General features: G+C 37.9%; 1 long non-coding RNA gene across 1 annotated transcript; it reads right to left on the bottom strand.

The window, feature by feature from the left end:
* Nucleotides 1-316: 316 nt before the first annotated feature.
* Nucleotides 317-21,243, bottom strand: LOC128152369 (uncharacterized). The gene is made up of 4 exons (XR_008238637.1): nt 21,079-21,243; nt 19,382-19,481; nt 2,210-2,288; nt 317-420 (listed from the first exon to the last, which is right to left on the bottom strand). It is a non-coding gene; the product is annotated as an uncharacterized LOC128152369 (long non-coding RNA).
* Between the last annotated feature and the right edge of the window lie 2,138 nt (nt 21,244-23,381).

Genomic DNA, 23,381 nt, shown 5'->3' with positions numbered 1-23,381 from the left:
ATCCAGCCTGCTAGCCTAAGCTACGGACTTTGCTCAGATCTTTTTAGAATTGGCCCTCATTCAAGGTTATAATTAACTCAACACGTTTCTACAGTTTGCACTGTTTAAATAAAGCTACCTGGAATTTTCAGGTGCCTTCATGCAGAATCCACTGAAAGGTCACAGATTTTTATCCCACATACATAGGTGATGATTAACTTCTTTAGTCTCATGGAGGCCAGTTCACGGAAAATGAAAATTGCATAAAACAACAACGACTGACCACTGTTTTTTTTTCTTTTCACAAATATTTTGTCTAATTTTAATGACGTTAGCATTTGTCGAAAATTAATTTAAAATCCCAACATAAAAAAATCATGGAAACCAGCTTCTAAATTCCTACAAGCCAAGGAGTGGTGCCAAAAGGGCTTGAAAAGTCATCTACGAAAAAAATAAAAACAATCCACAAATAACTAGTGCATCCAATATGAGATATGTAATATGGTCTAAAAACTATAAAATTACATTAAATTCACATTATAGAATAAAATTTAAAGTATATCATGCAACATGAACAGAGTAAGTTTAATTAGTACAGAGCGTTAATGTATGTAAGGATACTCCACAATACCCTTGTCAATATGTTAAATGAGTTATTCACAGCAGTACCTATGAATTGCATTTTTGAGCATAGGCCCAAGCCTATACTTTAATCCAAATTTGCTTCACATTAACACAGTATGGGAGCAAGTCCAAGTTCAGATACGGGCAGTAGGACTGAGAAACGAACATGCGTCCTTGCTAATCTTTGGTATAGAGTCAAACGAGCAGCTCCCAGAAATTTTCCATCACTTAATCAATCTGTTCTCACAGCAATATCTGTCCTTGATGGTGACAGACAGAGAAATCAGTCAAAAGACCTTGCTAGGGGGGCCCAAATATCACAGAAGGGATTTGCTGGCATGCTGATCATCTCAGGCTGCCTTTGGATGTCTAGACAGCAATCTCGTATGGTGGCATCATGGCCAGCTCACTGAGAAAGGTAGAAGTCAATGAATTAATCCCATGGCATCACCGTTTTGTATAAGAGCAGGATATACGAACTTGTTAATAAGCCGTATGAAGCAACTGAAGCCAGCAAGAACCATCAGGGTTAAATAACACTAATAAGTAGAATGTTAACACCTGCCTCTTCAGGAAAAGCTTCATTTGCTACCTTTCATCAGTAAACCTCAGGCAAGTTTGCAAAGGTTCCTATCTTGTATTTGCCCATTTCTCAGACTTCTGCACCAACACTGTTAACCCAGCCTATGAAGCTGATGGGCACTAAAAGGGAGGGAGAATTATTCAGCTGTGATTCTGTGCAAACATCTGCAACGTTACTAGCCACATTGCAAACACGGGCATATGAACCTTCAGACTTGGAGGTTTTTGTGACTGTTCAAACTTGTACTTGGTCAAGCCTCCTGACATCTTTTCTTGTATTTTAAATGCAAGCTTCCACCTTTAGCATTGAGACTCTGATCTCAACCTTGCTTCTTGCTGCTTTATTTATTTCATTAATTTTTATTTCCTCTGTGCTCCTTCTTTTCCTCAAGTATTATAAACTGGGGCATTCGCTGAATACATTTGAATTAGATTTCAAGTGCTTAATGATTTGAAGTCAGAAAAATTCTTTTACTAATTAGTAGTCCTTTTTTCCTGAGAAATGTCACATGAATGTGTAGGAACACTTTTGCTAAATATCAGAGGAGTTTTCCTGATTCAGGTTAAGGACAAAAGTCTAGCTTATAATGTATTTGAACAAGAAGTACACAAAAGCAAAAGCAGAGTTTATTTTTCAGATTTTTTTTTTTTCCACAAAATTGTGGATTTCTGAAGTACAGTGGATAAGTATCACTTCAGTGATGTAAAACTCATCATTAACACAGAAGGCAAAGTGCTAAAAGTGGACACCAGTGTGCAAGAGCCTCAGGACAGTAGTGTTGGAGACTTCAATGACTTTTGAGTGGGAAGCGAAGGACAAGACAGGTCAGAAAAGAGAAGTGCTGTGCCACTTGATTGCAGTTACACATAGAAAGAGAAAGGATCATGGGTACAAATACATTCCTGGGTGAGCCCATTGCGTTATTTTTGTAACTGATGCTATTTCAGTGTAAATTAGTCTTTTGACAGAATAGTTAAGCTTGGTTTTTTGTATGTTTACCACACCAGAGGACCCGGTACATACAAAGGCTTACTGATGTCCCTCCAGCATCGTAACCATGACCAGGGCGATCTCAGTTCTGAAGTTTCAGTACCAACTGCCCCTGTGAAAGATACAAAAATGCCCATAAGTTTGATGATGAATAACATGGAGCCGGTTTGAAATCACTGCTGACTTTTGTAGGCAGTCTCGTGACGCTGTGTTTGTTCTCTTCAGAGATGAACAAAAGATGAGTTGACCACACCATATCTTCATTAGTGCATATCTCTTTCTACCTATCTACATGTATGTATGTATATATTTTGCCTTTCAGGAATGAGGCATAGTGAAATCCTCACTCAATGCCCCTGAGCAAGTATTTAACATTTAGCAGTGCTAGTCCTGTCAAAGTTAATACAGCTTCTCAAATATTCTACAGTACATGTTTATTTAGCAGTTTTTCTATGTTGCTGGCAAAAGGTCACTGTGTTACCAAGCAGATCATGGTTAAAGTGCTTAGGAATAAAAACAAAACCAAAACCAGAAGTCCCAGTATCCCAATACTGGTTTTGGCCACCTCTTCAGACCTACAGTCCTCTCTTCATGCAGAAGGCTTTGGAGGTGCCCATTGTCATCCTTGGGACCCTAACAACCTGGTCAGCCAAGGGACAAAAAGCTTCTAGCCCATTAAATTGCTAAACTGTGCCACAAAGCAATTACAGGGATTTTGCTGTTCCTGTTGTCATCAGTCAGAGTTCTCATTGATGGATTTCCTGTGATAGAGAGGCAACAGGAAGATAAAACCAGGAGATTTTTGCTAGAAATAAGTTATAATTTAAAAGTAAAGTGGGGAGAGGCAAAAGTTATCAGAGAGGAAGAGCTGTAAATGACAAACTCTGCTAGTTAAAGTTGCTAAGAGTTAGGAAAAAAAACAGTTAATTAGGTGGAAAAGGAGGAGTAAAATTCCAGTTTTATTAATTAATTTCCACTGGTTCTCCAGGAGGTTTAGAGATTTAGTATTAAAGCAAGGGAAAGCGGAAAAAAGATACCTATCAGCAACTTCATCTAGACAGTTTTGACCAGGACACAGACAAAAAAAATTCACAGCGAGGTAGATCCATTCTTATGAGAAAATCAATTAAAAAATTAGATTTGGATAGCTTTTAAAAATGGCAAGCTTGATTTATGTGTATATTTCTCCTCTAACAGCTCCGTGAATGACATCGCAGGGATTGACTCTGCTCCTTTTCTGCTCCTCTGGAACATTAGGAGTGGAACAATAATAGTATACGGCTACTCTCAATACAAGGAAAACAGACACATGCTGTATGTATTTCTAATTCTTAATGCCAATTATATTTAACGGTAGTTGCTGAGCAATGCCTGAAACCTTAGTGTCAGTACAATCAATATCCAATTCCTTTAAAGGGAACAGTGACAAAAAAAGTGATGAAAAATATCAAAGTTAGGGTCATAGTGCTGTATTTTCTATGCCTTTTTCATTCTCAGCTTTGTAATTTGGTATCCATTATTTACACAATAAATGAAACTCTAAATTTGTCAATGCAGGATGTCCATCACAGACCGTGTGGCATGTTAAAGGACAATGTAGAAATACACAATGCCCGTAAAATCTTATCATTAATTTTCTACATTTCCTGACTTTTCATCAATTTAACAACGTTACCTGAACATTCAGTTGAATTGAGCAAGCATGCAATTCATTAATTACATTATTACATCTAGTATCAAGGAAAACATATTTCCAGAATTCAATTTCCTGCAAAGGAGGACATTTGCCAAGTTTGAGATATGCTAATACTTGTGTTTAAAATATTTGCAAATGATTTTATGACCATTAATAACACTGCACTTCATCCACATGCAGATCACCCTCTGGAAAAAAAATGCCATCTGTTCCTTTCAACAGTATTTTAATAGTATTTATATATGGCTCTAAGGAGGTCCTTTCGTAAGATTAAAATCTTAGATTTGTCAGAAAATGGATTAATTTTTGCTGCCATTTTCAGATCTAATTATATTTTTGGCACAAAGTAAAATGGTTTTGTGTCATTTTCTGTTCTTTTTACAATTTTGTCACTGATAATGATTTGTAAAGATAAATTTACATCAAGTATTGAGCCTTGTGATAATTCACTCTTACAGCAGGACAGCACTGATTAGAACTGCCAATTCCACAAAATCAGTTGACTCCTACTCATAAATATCACGGGAGGTGGTATAAGTATTACTTGTTTCTCATGGTAATTTATAGGCAACTTGGAAAAAAAAAAATGTTTTTTGTTATTTAACTTGAATGAGACCACATTTACTGATGCTTTAAATTCCTGAGATGGCTTCCATTTAAATAGAGTGCAAATGTAAAAAAAAATTGCAACAATGCAGAAAAGCATAATTTATGTCCTTTTGCAATACTGAGCTGTGTAGCGTTTAGAAGCCTCATAACACATAATAAGAAATTATTACCCTAATTTTGCAGATAGAAATTTGGCCAAAGATGGTTGGAGTGACTGGGAACACAGCTGGTTTTTGACAAAACTGTAATTCCCCCATTCCCCTTACCAGCAGTCCCTGCTGCTTCAGACCTGCTGAGCTGAACTGGCCACAGGAGCGCTCCTACCAATTAGCCGTAAGTCAGAGCGGACCAGGTTAGGAAAGTGCTCCCTCCGCCGCTATGTGAATTTGGTTCTATTTAGGTACAACGACCTGAATCTGAAAGTGCTTCAGCAACAAACAATATGATAATGGATAAGTATTTCAGGGTCAATTGCCTATTTGTTTTTCCTGGGTTTGTATCCTTTGTATGTGGGTATAATACATATTTCTGGCAAATTTCAGTAACTTCTAGCATCACCAGGCCCTGCAGGTGGTAACGTTTTAGTCCACCAAAAGCTGTAAACAGAAAAGGATGCCCATCCATGCTGCAAACTCACGTTAGCTATGCCCAGACTGTACGTCCACACAGCTGAAAGCATCATGGTCCCCTTTCTCTTTGTGCATGTGAGGTTCCTGGGGGACCCAAGACACATCAAACCGAGCTGGGACATTCACTGTGAGCATGCTGAAATGGGGTAGGTAATGTGTAGACATAGCTACAGACCAGCTACTGCTCCAGAGAACTGCTACCACTGCACAAGAGACCCACGTGGGTTCCACTTCCTTACTGCGTGGTTTTTCCAACAATATGGCTAATTCCTTTTTTGCAGGGAATTGAATTCTGGAAGTGTTTTCCTTGATAATAGACATAAAACCCATAAATAACGCATCGTTATGACATTTATGACAAGACGAGGTGGATGCTGAGAGGTTACACGGATCCAAGGGGGACTTGGACAAGTTCAAATAAAAATGTGATCCTGAAAGTCCTGGGCAACAAATGATAGGACTCTGGGAGTATTTGTGGGAGAGTTTCATAAAAATTTTATTTGTTATTCTACCCTTTGTGAGTCTTCCCCTGTTAGCTGTATTTTGAGACATGATATGGGAACAATGGTTGTGTCTGACCTAAAGCAGCTATTCTTACGTTCTCATGTTCTGTTTCAGTCTCACTGTTTAGTGGTTATCATTCCTCAGACCCTTCCTGTTCATCACTTTTCTACCTCACACACAAATCCGCTCAAAGAATAATTTTAAAATTCTGCTTACCCCCATTTCTCACTTCCTTCGGGAAAAAGAAAGCAGAGTGGGAGTCAAACACATTTAGCACAGATGCTGTCATCATAACAGAAGCTAAGCCATTTTGTCCTTGATTTGAGGTGAAGGGGGGGGGGGGCGGGGAGAAAAGCACCAAAAGACTTGCCTCTTTTAAAAGCAAAAATAAGATCTAAAAGTAAAATTACCATTCAGTTTGAACAATTGAGTGTAAGAACCAAGAACCCCAAAATAAAGGTCTAACCTTTGAAAATCTGTAAACTTTCTCTGAGGACAACATATGGTGCTTAAAGGGCATTATGACTGAAGAAAGCTCATATAAATACAATTATTTGTGTAAAAAGCCCTGTCAATGAAGTACTTCAAAAAAAGGAATTGCTTTAGAAGAGCACTGCATATTATTCTTCTTCAATATGACCTTGTTAGACCCCTTAATATTTCAGTGTTGGTACATCTCTAATCCAAATACAGTATTGCAAGGTACAGTGTAACACCATTAATGCAGATTGCCAGCACAATAAGATGACAGGCAGAAAACATCTGAAAAATGTTACACCTGTATTTAAAGTGCCACAACCAATGGCTTTATATATGCTTATGAAACATTAAATTAAAGGTACATGCTTAAGGGGTAGGTTTTAGCATATTTGAAAAATCAGTCTATGACACAGAAAATATCTACTTCCCTCCCCCTTATTTCACAGCTCTTACTCTCATAATTTCAGTATATATAGAATAATATTTCTATCTGAAATACTAAATATAGATTATAAAGTAATATGAAACTATTTACTTGAAGGTAATGAAATGCTTCACTTAAAAATCTTTGGGAGATTGCCTAATGAGTAGAATACAGATGTGGCTGGCAAAAATATAAAATCAACACATTTCTTTCTTTTTTTTCATTTAAACTTTCTTACCTACTTTTCTGCTTTCTGAACATAAAAATGCACCTTCCAGATACACTTTTGATTTCATAAGGATGAAATATTGTTGGTAAAACTAAAAAACTCTAAGTGCAGAGTACAGTTTATATTAAACAAGGTCTTATTTATGCTATGTTTATGTATCAATCACCTCTGTTTTTTAAATCTAATTTTGCAGCATCATATAATGCAGCAATGTAAAAAGACAAGAAAAAACAGTTTTATTTGGCTAAACAGCATGCTAAGCAATGTTAATCTAGAATTCTGAAAAAAGAGATATCCATAGGAAACCATAGTTTTTCTTCTGTTACTCCCTAGTTGTGAGTGGAAAACATGAGACACTGCCGAGGGACACACAAAAAAAATGTCACCACCAGAAATTCCCCAAGCTTCTGACAGAACCTGGGAAAGGAAAATCAGAGCTCTGCATTTGCCTGTTTTTCCTCCAAACAGGCAATGCAATATGACAGCAGTACAAACTGCTTTGAGAACTTCTGGAATTGCTTTTTCACTACATAAATGATAACAGTAGTGCTGTTTTTTTAAAAAAAAAAACAAAAACAAAAAAACCAACCCCCCCCCCAAAACCCCCCAAACCAAAAAACCAAACCATGATGTATAGTCTTACACTTGATACTTCTGTGTTTACTATAATATTCCATTGGCCTTTGAAATAACACAAAAGCTTATTGAATCAGTGTGTAATAAAACTTCTCAGTACAACATTGCAACAATATTTGGGCCTCATACATGCACACAAAATGATGCACAGTTTCAAATAATAATAAGCTTTGTCTTAAGAAAGTATACTCCTCAATGGGTCTGAGAAGTCAGATCGGTTGCATACCAGCTTGCACTTAGCCCCAGCTTGATCACCTAGTTTTAAATAATAAGTTTGCGTGATTGCATGAAAACTGAGACAAAGTTACTTTCATATTTCATTTCATATGTTCATAGCATTATGAATTAATAACAATCGGCCCCTCTGTTTTTCTTACTGTCACTATGAAGGGATGTTGGAACCATTCTTTCAAGATCTTTTTTCTTCAAATATCATCAATTTTACAGCCAGTTCCTCAAATGGCATGTATATTTTTACCATCAACATGATATATTGTAATCATTTTTGGATTTTATTTGCAGGAAATATATCAGAAAGCTGGCATGAAAATTACTGTTTTGAATTATGTAGTGTAAGAGTGGTGTCCCTCCAGCCAGAATTTTAAGCTCCAAACCTCTTCCTAGATTTGTGTGCTTTAGTCTGTCACTTTGCACAGATATTATGGCAAAGGACATGTTAGTCTCTGTTGGTAGTTTGTATGAATGATTCTTTGAAAACTTGAAAGCCATAACTTTGTTCTTTATAGAACATTCACCTGAACAACCTGACTCCCTTACTCTTGCTTGGCCTTGGAGATGCTTGTATCCAAAGAGTATGTCCCTGCTCCATACAAAGGAGAATAGCTACAGCCAGAGGGACTGGGAACATTCTCTTCCTTAGTCCAGGACTCATCACTTCATTGTTAGAGCCTAAAAAAAACCAAACCAAAACCAGTTTCCAGTTCTTCCCAGAAGGCAAGGTAATTGAGTGGAAATCTACATTAACTGTAACAGCTCTCATAACTGATATATGAGTTCGGCAGATATGCTCAGAGAACTTCTCCCCGGGTTAAATATGGACATGTAACTGGTAAATGTTTTAAAAAGCTTTTGCATTCCTGGCACGTTTGCAAACAGACCTTGAGATGCTTATGACATATTATTTTTGAATATCTGGGTGTCCACAAATATTGGATGCCTTGATGGATCTGGCAAGAAAGGCATGGGAATTTCAGTTATTAATTTTGTACCAAGGTGGCTATGGGTGCCCATCTTATATACTTCACCTGCATAATCTGTCTGTCTACCTATCTAGCTTTTTGTAGAACTAAGCATGCAATTGTGAATGCTGATTATTTCTAGTCTTTTGGGCATCATACAAATAAAAGATGCTTAGCATCTTGTGGAATGGAGCTCCACATGTATGCAGAATTTGCAAGTGTAAAAAAGCCACAGAAGGTTGTTACATAGGTGATTTCTTCCAGCATTTGACAATCCTAATTAAAATAATGTTTGCAACAAGATCGTAGTTACTGAATTGTTATGGCTGTTGAATCTTGCATCCTCCATGTTACTCTTGGACAAGTGTCTCTGTAATCAGGCTCATGACAAATTGAATGGTTAAGACTTTCTGCTAAGTGTTTTGGTCTGTCTCTGTGTCATGTATGGCTGAGGGGTTTTTTCAGTCTATGCTTTTTTTGGCCTTATGCTATATTTGACTGCTTTTTTTTTCCCCATTGATCTTTCAACAATCCAGACAAAAGCAGTTCTGTGCCTCTTCTAGTCTCTTGACCCTTAAACACTGCAGCCTTACAAAGCAGAATTACGGTCTGGTTCCAAGGAACCCGGCTCTTCCTGAAGCAAGACATCGAGGGCAGTCATAGCTGTTGTATGGCTGAGTCCTTTACAAGGTTCAGATGGTAAATATTTAACTACTCCTCTTTGTTGTCTTTCTTTCTGCCTTTAACAGTACTTCACAGAGTGATATTGTCATTCTAGCAGTAGGCTGTGACTAGGCTGCACCATCTTTTCCTTTTCCTTTCCATTTTTCTGTTTTCTTTTCAATTTGAGGACACTGGCTGCAGCTTATTAAAAGGTCATGTTACCAAATCCCTTTTCTTTAGCTCTCATAAATTCCCCTTCCCTGTAAAGGTATATCAGATTTATTTTGTCTTTTTATACAAATAGTAATAAAGTTTACTATTAAACATAGCTGGTTTTCTTGTTTGGTTAGAAACATAGGGTTCTTAATATACTTTATAGCATTACATGAATGGACACTAGGTTCTACTTCTCAGTAAAATTAAATAAAACCTTTTTCCTGAAAGATGTGCGATGCAACTTAAACATTAAGGACAACTCCTGCAGACAGTTTAGTAACTGTGACATTTGGGTGGAATTTAGGGAACTAGATCTACGTGCAAAATTGTAGACCAAAGAGACACTTAGCAATTGCCAAAGTCAGGAACAGGACCTTATTTTCTTTGCCATGAGTTAAATGCTGTTGCTGAATGGCTGGTAGGATTTAGAAAAATGGAAGAGAGAAAATCTACATAATCCAAAGGAAGTATAGAGAGCAAATATTGGCCCCTAAATAACAAATTGCTTCAGCAGCTTGTTACAAGGTCGATAGCTCATACAAACCCTGAGCTATGTGCTCTGGAAATGCCCTAAGCCAGGGTACCACTCATAACGACCACCATGCTTCAACAGTAATCCATCTGGTTGTTCATCCTTAATTCATATCATCCCCTGTTGCACTACTTCTGCTCTTTTCCTTTTTCATCCACATGAGCAATAAGAAGCCATCTAGGGTAACAATGCAGCAAATGAAGCAGCACTCCTTGGGGAATAAACAAACCTTATTTTCTATTGGTCTGTCTACTTGGCAAATTCTCTTCAGTACACTTCCAAAACTAATCTATTTTGGTTATGATTTTCCTGATGAAAGAATATAAGTTTAAAGTTTGTCCTTTGAGAGACTCAGGTTCTTTTGTTTCAGATGATGAAGGACTGCTGTTTGTTGTCTGCTGCTGGTTCTTTTTGCAATGATTGACACCCAAAAGCTCCCCAAACAGAATAATTTAGAAGAAAAAAGAAAAGATTCCACAGACAAATATTTCAGCTAAAATGACAAACAGAAGGAGTACAGTTTGTACAAAAAAAAAAAAAAAGTCAAAAAAGGAGGAGGAATATGGGAGGCTTCGTATTCTTCAGTATTACCTTTAATCAACTTTAAGACTTTAAATCTGATATGGGTCCCATTCAATAAGATATTTAAGCAGTACCAGAAGTGCTTAAAGCAAGACACACACACGACTTGCTCAGTGTTATAAAAACCTTGTCTCAAAAGGTAATCAATTTTTGGCCTTTTTTTTCTTCCCTGCTCCATGTTCTGTTCCAAAGGAGTTACTGTCCAGCCTCGTTTTCCATCACCAGACACAATTATTACAGTACTCCTTCTACTAAAAATAAATGATACAGAAGTAATGTGATAGCCTGGTGACCAAGGCAATGAAATGTTTTTAAGAGTGACGATTCACTGTAAATTTCACTTCTCGTATATGTTGTATATTACACCTTGTCAGTAAGTAAATCTTGTTAATCAGAAATCTAATCATTGCCAGAGTCCTTTTAAAGCCTGAGAGCAACTTATTAGCAAAGGATTTATGGCAATTCTGAATTGCTTTCAGAAAGGTACATCACATTTGCAGCTGGGACCCAGCATGCAGAACAGCTGTCCCGACAGTGTCCTTGTACTATAGCAGTGTCATCCTGGCAGCTCTTTAAAACCCAAAAGCATCTGGTTCACATTTAATTTTTGTACTCAAACGACTTATTTGCATTACATTTTAGTGTAGGATGTTTCATTCATTATTTATTGTACATAGATGTTCAAAACCCAGCAACTTTGTGTATGCCACAAAACCCTCACCCGCAGTATGAGCTGTTTACAGGACGACATACAGACATACATTTTTGGCAAAACACTCCAGGTAGATTAAAAAACAAAAGCAGAGTTTTCTCTGTGGATTTATGCAAAACTGATTGAGCAGATTAAGTGCTTGAAAACAACCACATTTCGTACTGGAAAATTGCCATTACTGTTCTACTAGCGCTCTGACAACCTACAGCGTATATGTAAGTTGAATGCATCGCTAACTCTGACATGCAAAGTCATTCCCTTCCCCTGTCACGGGCATAATGTGATGCTAACAACAGCCAACGCATGTCAGCCTTGTTTTGTTAAAAGCAAATGATCAGCGTGAAATACTCTAATTTCTTAATTTTATTTTTGAAGACGAGTGTCTGGTACCAACTACGAAATTGGGAAAGAATGAATAAAAGCCTGTTGCCTCATCACCTGTTGCCTCATAAATCTGAAGGCCATTTCCAATTCCAGTTGTAAAGGAAAATGTATTTCAGATAAAGTAATTCCACAAGCAAAATGGTGATGTGATGGAATTGAATTTTGCAAATGCCTTTTGCATTATTTACAGATATTGACAACGCATCTGGAAGAAACAGGGATTTGGGGAACTAGCGTTTCAGCTTGGAGAAAACAGAAAAATCTTAAGTTAGCAGACTGGCTGAGGGGCACCTGAAATACCATAAATTCTTTATTAGCGACACCTCGCACTCACCTACACTTTAAAAAGTTCTTCAAGAACCTTAAACAAATTCTGCTGTTGTTTTGCTACAGCAGCATAGCAAAAAGATGGTTGTATAGCAGCATTATATTGATTTACCAGTATTCCTGTGACAAGCACCCGTAAATTCCAGACATGCTATGGATACCAGTTTCCCAACATCTCCTGACATCATCAAAGATGATGACTGTGTGATCTTTTTCTTTTTCTCGTATCATTAAAAATCATTAGCAACACATAAAAGCCATAATTGCAAAACTGTTGCAACCACCGATGCATTTGCATTTTCCAAGTTTATGAAATGAGGTGTTTATGTTTGGTCTTCATTCCAGAGAGAAACCAGTTCAACAAAGGGAATCTAGAGGAACTGTTCCTTTTTTTGTCAGGTAGTACACAAGTTTCGATCATTAAGATGAGTCCAAGCAATTTTATTCTTGGTTTTTATTCAAATAGAGAATTTAAATTAAATTTAATATATAATGCATATAAATAAATTTAATTTTGTATTTAATATATGATAAATTATGATTAAAATAAATAGTAAACCATGGGAATTTATCATAAGTTCTTAAGAGACACTTTTCACATCCTAGGAACTAATAGTTCAGGATGTGTAAATGAAAAACAATGTCTTGGATTGCACAAAGTGGCATGCCTATTTGATAGCAGAGAATTCTGAAATTCATGGTATATGCCAATCTCTGCCTTCAGGCTCCATTTCTGGGCAAATAACTGCCCTGTGTTAGCTTCCTAGCTCTCATTTTGAACTAGGTTTTATTTGCTTTAAACAACAAAATATTGCTCATCTCATCTCTTCTGACATCTGTCCATTACTGGTCCACCATTCCCAATTTGAAATTAGAAAAGTATTGACCTGCAATTTTATTTTTGCAAGCACGTGAACTATCTTGCATATTCCAATCTACATAAGTTACAATTGCTTTTTGAATAAAATACTGGAAGAGAGTAACTAAGTCTTTGAACTGTAGATTGCAAACTGCATCAAGGTGTCCACAGAAGCATTTTTATGCATGGACTGTTCAACCATTTTAGAAAGAATTTGATTTTTTTTTCAGTTACAGAAATCTAGTTTCTAAAATGCTACATTAAAATTCACAGGATGCTTGAGTATAAATTTCAGGGATATATATTTCCAGGGATATATATCTCTCCAGCTATATTGCTGGGAGAGATTAAACTGAATATAGTGTTTTAAACAGGCATTTTAAAGTTCTCAGGGAAAACAATGTTTATGTTGCAAGAAAATATAACCTGAAGGTGCAAATCACGAATATCCTTCACTCAGCAGTATAATGTGACTGACTAGAGTAGCAGAAGACCAAGATGAGATTTCCTGGTGTCTTCATACTATATTGAAGCCCAGCATGACTTTTATCGTTGAGTCATGAATATACTTCTCAAAGGACAAAGTTTTTTGTCCTTCCTCTCTTGAGGATAAATTGCCCACAGGGTTTTCTGGTTATTTTATTCTGGCTGTAGGAAAATACACAAAATTTTTCATCTTTCTCTTAACCTTGAATTGTTTTTCATTTCTGAGCCACTTAAAAGTTTCACCAGGGCTCCTTGAATTAGCCCAGTTTATAAAAAAAAAAAAAAATACGGATTGTCCTGGTTTCAGCTGGGATAGAGTTAACTGTCTTCCTAGTAGCTGGTACAGTGCTATGTTTTGAGTTCAGTATGCGAAGAATGTTGATAACACACTGATGTTTTCAGTTGTTGCTCAGTAGTGTTTAGACTAATGTCAAGGATTTTTCAGCTTCTCATGCCCAGCCAGTGAGAAAGCTGGAGGGGCACAAGAAGTTGGCACAGGACACAGCCAGGGCACCTGACCCAAACTGGCCAACGGTGTATTCCATACCATGTGACGTCCCATCTAGTATAGGAACGGGGAAGTAGGGGGGGAGCTGCCGCTCGGGGACTGGCTGGGTGTCGGTCGGCAGGTGGTGAGCAGTTGCACTGCGCATCATTTGTACATTCCAATCCTTTCATTATTGCTGTTGTCATTTTATTAGTGTTATCATTATCATTATTAGTTTCTTCTTTTCTGTTCTATTAAACCGTTCTTATCTCAACCCACGGGTTTTGCTTCTTTTCCCGATTTTCTCCCCCATCCCACTGGGTGGGGGGGAGTGAGTGAGCGGCTGCATGGTGTTTAGTTGCTGGCTGGGGTTAAACCACGACACGGATATATGAAGAGAAACAGAAATACAGCTGCTGGGGGGGGGGGGGGGGGAAGTGTCCAGCAACTGATGTTGTCGCTTTCCTTATGTTGGATCTTCCTCTGAGGAATCCATGCGGAGTGACACTGATGCTCTCCCCAGAACATACCGCTCCTCGTTTCATCTCTGCACTGATAAACTAGAGCTTAAATGGCTGCACAATCTTCTTTAGGGAATGGAAGGCATTAAGAAGGGAAGAAAAGAGACACTCTACCTAATTCTTCTCCAGAACAAAACAAAACAGAAAATGATTCACTCTTTGAAAGAGCTAACTCTGTTCTGAACCTTTTGTGCACAATTGTTTGAAGGCCAAAGTGCTTGATGTCAAAGCGGTAAAATTCCTGACAGGGGACGTTACAGTAGTTGTTAATCGCCAAAGGGCTTTTTATAGGCAGCCCTTAGAAAAGATATACACACGCAGTATCCCTGTTACTGTCATGGCATGTACTGTATAAAATTTATTGACCCTTAGTTGTTAAAAGCCCTGTGATCCAGAGCCTGTTATCTGTGTGCAGACAGGAATAAAGCAGGGAGACGTGGTTATGCCTTTAGGCTGATGGGCTGCAGGGAAGCTGGCAGGAGCTGGAGCTGGGGAAGGACATCTCCCCTGTGCCCCTACATCGCTGTGCTGGCTGAGCAGCCTGAGCGCGCCGCATGAAATTGGTGCGGGCTGGATCCTCGGCAAGGAAAGAAAACATCTGCCGGAGGAGCACGTATTGAAACAGACGTACTCCAGCCGTGTGGACCCTGGGATTGTGCATGAGCTAGGATTACATTTCCCCAGCTAAAGCGTAGCTATTGCTTAATATTAAAACAGAGTTATGCGTAGTTACTTCGGAATAAAACAGTGCCATAGTGCTTTGATAGCCATAATGCTAAGAACTAGCAGAAACATTACAGAGATGCATAATTCATGTTAAAGCTGAAATACTATTGTTAATGATTTCCCTGCCATCCCACTGCAACTGCAGAACAGATAACATGAATTTTCTAAAATTTACAACAATCGGTATTTGCACTGGCCTCAGGAAAATAATCCAAATGCATCAGTCCTCTTCCCAATGCCCCACGTAAATAGAGGTGCTTAGACAACTCGGCTTTCCTCAAAATAAACACCTACCTTAGGGAGTTAAATCTAGATTTAAACTGAATAAGTAAACCCGAAATAAGTGAAAAGTTAAAATGTTAAATACTTAGGTAAACTCAAAGTCTATTTTACCCAGACCCTGAGTTTTAAGCAATATCCTTTGTTATTTTAAAAACATATGTCCTTCATCAGCTGTTGGTAACATTCTTACTGTCGTGATACAGTAATTGTTTTATGTGCCCTCTATTTGGGACTGGAATCACCCTACAGTTTGGTTATCCACTTCAAAGACTGCAAGCTCTTCCTGACTTAGATCCTACCAAGATGCTTCTGAGACTGACATGCCTACCTTCTGCTCTTCACAGGGAAAGCAGCCTTGCTGCAAACCAACTTTGTTAGAAAGTACTGCAGAGCTAATAAAATTCCATCATTTCTCACAACAGTTTTAGTAAAGCTAGTTGTTTCAAAGTTTTGAACAAAAGAAAGAAATAAAACTTTTGTTTTGTTTTGTTTTCTGGATTTCAGGGATTTTGTAGTTCCCTGGAACTATTTTAGTGATCTCATAAAACCTCAGGACTGTTCACTTGGGTTTTCTTCCTCTAGTCCACACTTTCCTCTCTACACCCCCTTGATCTTTGGCCACCTCCATGGAGCTGGATCCAGAAAGCTGGTGGCTGGTCCCGTACTTTGTGATCCTCCCCAGCAAAATGTGTACTGTATCAAGGACTATGGGAAGTCCAAATTAATATAGAAAAAAATCCCATTATATTTACAATTATTTAGTAATATAGCCACTTTCTAGTGTCTACTCCTTTTCCCCAGTGTTATGCTCACCCTTGGGGGTGTCCCTCTGAGTCCCAAGGTCCACAGTGCCCAAGAAATTTGGAGAGGAAGGTATTACATCAACTTGTTAGCATCCTGAGGGCTTTGCCAGGAGGAGCATGGCATTCACGGTGGGGTTTTATTTCTCTTCAGTCTTGGACCTGCCCAGGGCTATTATTTCACGTTTTCTTAAGACAGTCTGCTCACCTGTACTTTTTTCCCCACTGGATCCCAGCTACAGCTTGACAGTCCTCACCCCTTCGCTGTTAAAGACACACAACAGCCTCCCACAGCCCCGGTTATCGGAAAAGGTCTTTTGCTTGTTATGCAGGGACTGCGCAGCTTTGCTAGACCTTTACCACATTTGGTATGCACAGAGATAAGCTTAAACAAGGTAGGTAATAGTCTTCTGACAGACAGACAATTGCTATCGCAGCTGGAAACAAGCTATAATGAACTCTGGCCAAGGCGAGTCCGGGCGAGTCCCGAGGCCAGCGCTGGTGAGTTAATACACAGCGTGTGGCATTTAGTAAAATCAGAAACAATCGTATTTGCTGAGCTGCAACAGCGGCTAGCACCCAAGTTTTGATCCGCTTCCATTTTGTCAGATCTTTCTACAGCATTTAAAGTTAGACAACCAGGCTTTTGGTGTTGTAAGAGCACTGGCAGATGGAGAAACAGATGTAAAAGTGGTCCAAGGCAGAAACAAATCAGGAGTTAAATGAAGGGAGAAGCACATTAAAGGGATTTTTGACACTTACAAAGCATGAGAAAGACTCAGGTGTTTATCCAGTTTAGTCCCTGAGTCCTGTGGGTACATATTTATAGCTGTTAGACTTCAAAAATAAATGTATACATCTGGGAGTTTGCTACAAACCTACTGCATATACTTTTTTGAAGGAAAAAAAAAAAGTTTATTTTCCTCTGAGCTTGAGGACTGCAGCAATGGCTCGTGACCCAGTTATATTTTCCTGAGTTAGAACCCCAAAGAAACTAAAACCATGAAACCATGCAGTGAACAGCAGATGCGAACACAGAGAAGGCAGGTGGGGAACACAGCCAGTTATCTTCAACTCAGGAATTAGTTTGCTGTGGATCTGGGAATTTTTGAAAATAAATAAATGGGACCAGAGTATTTGGAAGGAGACACCATAATCTACTGAAGTTACTTCATGTTAGTCTGTCATTAAAATTATAGTGGATACTACTCCTGTTCAGTTTTCCTCTGTTCTAAGAATATTCTATTTTGTGTCTCAGAACTGGTTAAATTGCCCATCTTTCTGCTGCTAAATATATATACACAGCTCCTAAAGTATATCCTGCAGTCGGTGCAGGTTTGTATACTAATACTTCACCAATGTTAAGACATGTCTTACTGCACCATTGAATTCAAGGGATGAATCTGAGACAAACAGTAATCAATTTAAAGCTCCCCTCTACTAGGAGGTTTTCACTGGCATATTTACAGAAAAAAAAAGATCAAAATATTCAAAAAATGTGAATTAAAATCTGTTTTCCAAATAATCCTGCCTCCCAGCTTTGTTACAATAACCAACTATTTACATATTAAAGCACACAGGGTTTACAAGGGATGGAAGATACTGTAACCTCCAGAGGAGAGGTGTTAGGTACTCTCAGAGAAATTATAGGGAATTTATGTGGAAGTGGATCTCAGCAGGAACAGCTTTGACCAAACAGAGCATCCCTGTTGGGGCAGAGCCGATTGTACTGATTGGTGTGGTGGTTAGTACAGGAAACTCTCTCCTGTCACTCCCTACTCAGTGCATCACCAATTTCAATCCACGTTTCCAAAATGAAATTATACCATTGTCTTCATGGGCACAGCCTATGGTGAAGATGACAGGAGTCACACAAGATTATGAAACAGTGTAATTAAGGCCCTGGACAGTGATGTATAATTTCAAAGAAAACCAAATCTCTGGAGTGCAAGTTCAGAGAGATCTTGGAAATAAACTTATAAGTCATTTTTGTGGGCTTGTTTCTTTGAGTGCTAAATGTTTTTATTTTTTCCTTCGAATTTTCTGAATGACTTTGTTTTTCCCCAACATTCTTCCAGCACATGTACTGGCAAATAAATATTTCACGTGAGCTGGTTTACCCAGAAACTAAAATTTCTTCTATTGGCAGATGAAGACCATTATTTACGATAGACTAACATATATCACACTAAAGGTAGTATTTTCTCTATGAAGTTTACAATACAAGATAGTGAAGCTGGTTTTATGTGAATTACATTTTTATAATAGATTTTAATACTAAAAATATTTCGTGTATGTGATTTTCTGTGAGGATAAACTAAACCCAAAATCTAACATGACACAGACACCCCCAAGGAACCCTTCAAAGAGCGCGTAACTAAAGAGAAGTGACACAAGTCAATCAGAGATTGACAATACTTCTTGACAGCCCAAATTTTCATGAAATTCTTTTCCAAGGCCTTTCCAGTTATTATTAAAAGCCTGTTTCACATACTACATTATTAAAAAGTGCCATTTTAACAAGAATAAGAGAGACAGTAATTATGCTAATACTTTACATAGAAACTTCTCAACATTAATTGTCAGGAAACACGTAAACCAGAGTAAAGTACATGTAAAAGGAATCTCAGGTCCCAGAAGATTACGAATTTCTCATAAATAAAGCTCTTTTTTCTCTGCTTTGTTCAGCCAAAGCCCCTGTGGAAATTTGGAGTTGAGTTGTGGAGGGTTTTTTTTATGATTCCCATGTTGGATTTGTGATGATATCTGGGGTTTTTGTACAAACTATCATGGGGAGTTTAACTGTAACAAGAACTGTGGAGTTGATCAAAACTTCTTTCATCAAAGTCATTGAAAAAGGAAAACAGAACATGGGGAATCTATGCAAAAAAAAGAAGTGATTTGCACCCTCAGAGTCATTTGAAACAACTATGCCATAAGGACTGCCTATCACATTTTCATTAAGTGGATTCCAACAGTCTTCTAAACAACTAATTCTTACAAAAATACATCTCCCCACTCCTTCTTATGAAAGATACAACTTAGAAAATTTGAGAAAGCATTTTGAGAGCAAAATGCCTCCATATAAGAAGATTTCTTGGTTTTCTCCTACTGATTTCCTTGTCCCGTTAAAATTACTCCTGCAGCCACTTCAAAACCTTTCTTTCTCTTCCTCCAAGAGGCCCTTTATTTCAGTCTTCTGCCACTTTTATGACCACATACCTGCAGTCCAGGTGTCACCTCAATGGCTGGGAATAAGGCGAGACTCTGCTTAAAGCATGGGAATGGGGCTTGGGATGCAACAGGAGACTGTTGATGGACACTGAAAAATGAAGGAAAATTGTTCTTAATATCATTTGAAATTAAAAGGAGCAGGTTGTAACTTTTACACCAAATGGGTATGGTTTTTGTCAATTTTGAGATATTTTCTCAGATGCACTTATCTGGAAGTATGTGTTTTGCTGTTATAAAATTTTAGGATTTTTAAGGCAATTTTATTTAGTTTGTGCTATAACATTTGACTTAGAATATGTGACAATGTTCTGAGTATATCAGGACTAAACCGGCAAAACAAAGACTGTTTTTTATCTCCCACTTACCTATAGAGACATTTATACTTCAGTCAGTATTAAGGTAACTGAGCCTTTCAGGATACCATTAAATAATAAGCAAACATAGCTGACAGACCTAAGCTTAGAGGGACAGAGCGTTCTGTGCTCAGTAATAGCAAGCAGATGGAAAATCCCGGAGTTATTTTTGTAAACTCTATCTTGAAATATATGGAACCAAGCTCTGCCCTTGGTTATGTATGTCTAACTAACTCCCAGAAACTTCACTTCTATTTGCATGTCTGAATATATTAGGGCAGAACCGGACTTTATATTCTCAGCTAGAAAAATGACAACATTTTTCTTGCAGTAAAACTGAGATGGATCTGTTGCCTTAAATGAATTTGTCTGTTGGTTTTATGAAGAAATCTTAAGAGAAAGAAAATCAGATGGTAATTCCACTAATGAAAAATCCTGGTGATTTCAGCTTTTTGAAGAGCCAGGCAACAAATTACTTACTCGGTCAAAGAACTACTCTGGAAATGGCAAAATCCTCAGTTTTAAAATGTTATATGTGGAAGGTGAATTTCAGCAGGAAAATGAAAAATGCCCAGCTAATCTCTATGTCATTGTATTTAAGGCAACCATGTAAAGTGTCTTCTGTTAAGTCTAAGGAGGTGCCACTGTGCTGTTCCAATCATATTCCACATATTTTGGCAGAGATGTCCTTAACTGAGTTTTTGAATTGCAAACGATGTTGTAACCACTGAAACTACAGTCCCCCACAGTGGCATAAGCAAGGCATCCTGTGAGTGCGGGAAGATGTTATTATTCCCCCCTTTTTCAATCAATTCTAAAAGCATTCAAAAAATACTAATTGTAAGGCAGATAACATGGCATCAGGATCACCCTGTTTACATAAGCTGGTCTGTAGCACCAGCTACAGAAACTTAACGACAAGGACAGACCTAAGCATACGGCATGTTTATATCTAATACTTCAGTGTATATCCATGGTATTATTGTTGTGGTTATCTCCACTGACTTCCCAGCACGAGCCCATCTCTTTATTTTCCAGCTGAGACACCTGGGGAAAAACCCCAAACAACAAAACAAAGACACAAAAAAAGAGACGAGAGGTCTAGTATTCATAAATAACACCACTATATTACAATAAATACCATCTTTTGATCACCCTTTTTCATCACGTATGAAGCACAATGCACCATAAGCCTTTGCTCAGCAACTGAATGTTTTCCTGTTCTTTTGAATATGAAACACAAATCACATATTGCAGAAAAGGCTAGATGTGTTAGTGTGTTTTGCTAAACATAAACCAAGACCCACGGCTATCACACTTTTATGAATGTACCTGGAAAGAAGACTGCTGGAGCCTACAGTGTTTGTGCATAACACAGTAGCTTGTTATTGTGAGTAATATCCTACCTTTGTTCTTCTACATTCTGGAGGAAAACAAGAAAAAGAAAATTACTTATAATTGCGATATACAAATCACGTACACTTCAAAAATGTTTAAAACACATTCTAAAATACCACTGCAGTTCTAAAATACCTGAAACAAAACTCTTAGCAAGCTTTATACCTGTATAGAGAATCATGCATCAGACTATACTGTGGAGGTTGTATAAGAAAGCAATTTATGAGCAGAAACATTTCAGAAACAGCTACCTTCCAGTAGATTAGTATTTGGTGGCAGATTACTAAGCATTTTCTTACCAAAACATATTTTTTAATATATATATATGCAATATATATATACTTACACATATTTTTATATGTGAACATTGCTTATATTTATTTGTTCATGGAGAGGTTCCAATCACAGGAGCACTTTAATAAAATGGGGACCAAACTAGCAATGGAAGCTTTTAATTAACAGAGAAAGAAGCAGTTTAACAATCTTTCCAAAATCTGTAGAGCTACATGTTCTTAAATCTAATGTATGTACCCACTTAAATATATGCCCTTTTATATACCCTTTGTGTGCTTAACTGCTTGAAACATTTTGAACCGGCTGTAGCAGCATTTTGCCAAATATATTAGCTGCAAGTAGTGTTATGTATCTGGACTTCCACTATTTGATTAAATGAACTAAATGACACTAGAACAGCGGAGATTAAAATAGGTCTTGTGTGTTTTTCCAGAATTGTGCTGCTGAGTCCCAGCATGGCAGTGTTCATACTTATATTTGTCTTCCCTTAATGACAGCAGCAAGAGATTCACTGTTAGGAGCTGCTTTTATAATGTGCCTAACAAAAAATAATCAGTGGCTTTTCTCTCGTATAACAATGCTTTCCTTGAAAAGAAAAATCAGGGTTTATTCACTTTAAAAAAGATCAGTAGGTTTCCCTTCCTCTGGACAGTAAACACAGAGTACATTTACTTTGAATCAAATATATGCTGCCAGAGTTGCACGGTGTCTGGAGTGGTGCTGGTTCACAGCTGGCTTGGAGAGTATCTGCACATCTGTGCAACGCGTGGTACAACTGCATGTCAATATGCTGCAGTGATCCTGCATTTGTTTATTTTGTTTAGGAAACACTGTGCTTTGAAAAAACATTGTCTCTCCTTGCCTCTTAAAATGCTCATTGATTACCAAGAATACCAATATACACAAGATGGGCAAGCAAGCCTCCTGTCATCAATACTAGGATATGAGAGGAAAAAAATCATTCACCTGGACATGAATATGTGTTTAGGTAAACAAAAAAACCATAGTCTGAGAAGGTACCTCCCGAGCACGCCAGCCGCTGAATGCCAGGTGCTGAGCGGTGCTTTCACATTAGCCAACATTTTCATGGGGAATGCTGTGCTGCCAGCTCACCAATACAAGCTAGGAACCGGGCATGCACCTATTTCTGTTACCTGCGTGCAAGCTACATATATGTCATCTATATAGGTCTGTATATTTATATTATGAGTACGTAAGTATAGACTTGTAAGTATATGTATGCATACTCAGTATACGGAGATCAGTGAAGGATTTCTTACGGTAACATCTACCACATTCTGACACAAAATCTGAGTTTGACTTTACCTTGCTCCTGTAAATTGCTTTTGACTCATCTTTTACCTGTCATTTACACCCAATTATTTTCACATGTCTGCAACCTGCAATTAAAATGAGTAAGTGAAAGAGGAACTCTGGAGTATCTGTGGTTTGCTAACAGATTAGAACATTTAATGCAATATTTAGTCCACTATTAAACAAAAACATTAGCCACAGTTAGCATGTGGAACTAAAATTCTTGGGTCAAAATCTTTTACTAGAAATGCTGCGTGATTTTGACGATTGTTCCATACCTGATTTAAAAACACTACTAAAAGGCATCCTCTATTACGCAGCTCAGTAAGCATTATTTTATCCCTTCAAAGTGAAGACTGTTAATCCTCAACATAAGCTCAACATAAGGGGAACCCCAAAACAGTGAAGATAAAGTGAGTCAGGCTATACGAATGTATGTCTGTAATTCAGACCTGGTTTCCTATCATGGACTATTCCACGACAGTTTCTGTAAAGCCAAACGGGAAAATTCCGGATCAGAGCCCCTGTAAGCCACAAGAGCCAGCATCCCTCCTCTGGGTCCCACTGAACCTTGTCCCCATCATGGTTGGTGCATGCATTAGGACTAAAAATCACTGAACTAGAAATTA

Source organism: Harpia harpyja, chromosome 2 (genome assembly GCF_026419915.1).
Source record: "Harpia harpyja isolate bHarHar1 chromosome 2, bHarHar1 primary haplotype, whole genome shotgun sequence".
In the NCBI taxonomy this organism is placed as follows: domain Eukaryota; kingdom Metazoa; phylum Chordata; class Aves; order Accipitriformes; family Accipitridae; genus Harpia; species Harpia harpyja.
The sequence above is the reverse complement of the archived record's forward strand: the minus strand, read 5'-3'. Positions and strand labels throughout refer to the sequence as shown.